Source organism: Pinus tabuliformis, chromosome 5_2 (assembly GCF_031772625.1).
Source record: "Pinus tabuliformis cultivar Carrire ecotype Pingquan chromosome 5_2, CPIR1, whole genome shotgun sequence".
Lineage (NCBI taxonomy): Eukaryota > Viridiplantae > Streptophyta > Pinopsida > Pinales > Pinaceae > Pinus > Pinus tabuliformis.
Window position 1 is genome coordinate 1,146,791,391 of NC_142306.1, and position 2,794 is coordinate 1,146,794,184.

Consider the following 2,794-nt stretch of genomic DNA (forward strand, 5'->3'; position numbering starts at 1 on the left):
CAACAGAATTGCATGCACCGGGAGGGCACTAAAATGTCGAAAAGGGAGGATAGACTCCAAATTTTGGCCGAAGCCTCTTTGACTGAGCATAATACTTGATTGGGGACCCCCAGCCCAAATTTCAAGAAATTTGGGAAAATTTTTGTCAATTTTGAATTTTTTTTGCTAAAAACAGGTTTTTGCCCTCAACGCGTAGCGCGCTACCCTTAAGTTGGGGAGGTCCATTTCACAAAAACTTAGCATTTTTGGATTTGTCATGACAAATTACACTTGCTCAGCCACTGCCAAGACATTTCATGGAGATTTGAGCCCCCAAAAGGTCAAAAAACAAGCAAAAAATGACCTTCTGCCACTTTTTGGACACACAGGAAGCAGTCTTGGGAGATTGCATTTTTGGAGGGGCAAATGGCCACCAAATTGAGAAATTCCACTTGAGTTGGAGAGTAGACATCCAGACCTTTCCAACAAGCCCACTTGAGCCTCATTTTGATGCCGGGAAGTGCCCCAAAAGTGGGCTCAAAGGCGCGCTACGCGTTGAGAAATGGCGCGCTACGCATAAGAACATTTTCTCAAATTTTCACCTTCAGCTCAGGAAAACGCAGCATTTGACTAGTTTTGACTTTTTGGTGGGATTTTTCATCCTCCTTGATGTAATTGATGTAATTTCATGTTGACATGACACTTTTTACCTATTCTAGAAGATCCATTCATAAAATGGCAAAAAATTGATGAATGAATTGGTTTCCTAGCTTATAGAGGCAAGTTGTTTTGACTGCCTAGATTGTAGTGCTCAGTTTAGAATTGGTTAAAACAGCTCCTAGGATGATGAGCTCGACCCCTAGAGGCTAGGGAATGGGTTGGCATGGTCTATATTATGTATTTTCTAAATCATTTTCATGGTTGGGGAGGTTGGACTCTTGAGGGATAAGCTTAGACTGTATTACTCTTTGTATCTCTGCAATTTTGGCAAAGGAAAGACCAGGGTTTTGCAGCACTATTTGGGATTCCTGTGGTGATTTGTGTTGATGGTGTGTTTCTCTCATGTACTTGTAAGTTTGTTATGTGTATCATTTTCCTACTCTTCTCTTCTGCAAATTAAGTAAATGAAGTGTTAAGGTAGAATTCATGGTTTCTATGCTCTGCCTTTAAGTTTGCTTAATATCTATGTTTTCATCTGTTTAAGGAGAACTCTCGATGGTTTCTTGCTCTCCTTAACTCCTCATCGGTCATATCTATCCATTCACTTATTTCAAAGGCATCAAGACAATCTCCTACCTTGCCCCAAAAAGACCTCTGCAAAAACTGTGTCTCATCCCTGCACCCAAAATTGCCGTGCTCAGTTTTCCAACAAAACCCTAAAAATTTAAAATCAAACTTTCCCTATCAGTTTACTAGCCTAAAATCAGTGTTCTTTATTGGTCATCTCAGCCATCTGAAGACCTTTTGCCGAGATAGACCCGGAGAGAGCCCTCTCCTGTCCCCGTAGGGCTAGCTACGAGGCTAAGTGGTTTGATGTTGCCTTGGATTTCGTCTTTTTCAGCCTGAGGCCAAATTCAAGCGCTAACAGGGTAAAGGTAAAATCTTTTTCTTTCCCTCAAAAATTTGACATCTGTGACAGGAGGTCACATATTTCTTGACATCAGAAAACAAGGTAGGCCAGTAAAAACTAGCTCTAAGTATTTTAAATGCAATGGTTTTCCAGTAAAGGTGTCCTCCACAGTCACCTGCATGAAACTCTTGTAAAACTCCGTCAGATTCATCTTTTAATAAGCAATTAAGAAGAATACCTTCATGATCTTTCCAAAACAAAGCATTGTCTAATATACAAAATTTCAAGGATTTCATCTTTGAAAACATGCTTTTAGTCCTAGATAATTCGCGAGGAGCTTGTAAGTTCTGTAAAACATAAATGATATCAGCATACCAAGGTGATTCAATAAAGGCCTGGCTGATTAGTGGAGTCACCATCTCCTCTCCATCATCTATTGCTGCAATAAAGTTCATATCCAAGGCCTGACAGTTCGATTCAGCCATGTGTTTGGCTAAACCTTGGCCCTTGATTAACTTAGTAGGTTTGATTTCTATTTCATATTCTAAAATAGTAGCAATCCACTTTCCCCTCTTTCCATCTGGACCTTCTTGAGTTAGGATGTCTTTGACTACTGAATTTGGAACGTAGGCTACTATATGAGAAAATAAGATGTATACTCTGAAGTCCTTAATGGCTTTGACTAAAGCCAATGCTTGTTTTTCCATTATATTGTATTTTAAGGGGGCATCTCTCAGGGCATTGCTAAAGAAAGAAATAGGTTGTTCATAGCCCTTATCATTTTTCAGCAATAAAACTGCAACAATTGTGTGCTCAGAAGCAAAGGAAAATAAGATGAAATCTCTGTCAAATTTTGGACTGGTTAACGCAGGTGTTTTAGTTAAGGCCAGTTTATTGTCTTCAAAGAATTTCTTAGCTTGAACAGTCCATTTTATGGTCGAATCCTTTTTCAACATATTGTTAAGTGATCTAATTAATTCTTCTAGATTAGATATAAATCTCCTAAGAAAGTTAATTTTTCCTAAAAAAGCTTGTAATTCTCTAATGTTCCTCAGGTGTTGTATTTGCAAGATGGCTTCTATTCTCGTAGGGTCTATTCTTATGCCATCTTTTGAGATTATGTGACCTAACAACTTTCCTTCCTCTAACCCAAACAAAGACTTGTTGGGGTTTAAGGAGATTCCAAATCTCCTGCATTTAATAAAAACTTGCCTTAGATGATCCAAATGTTGATTGTCAGATTTT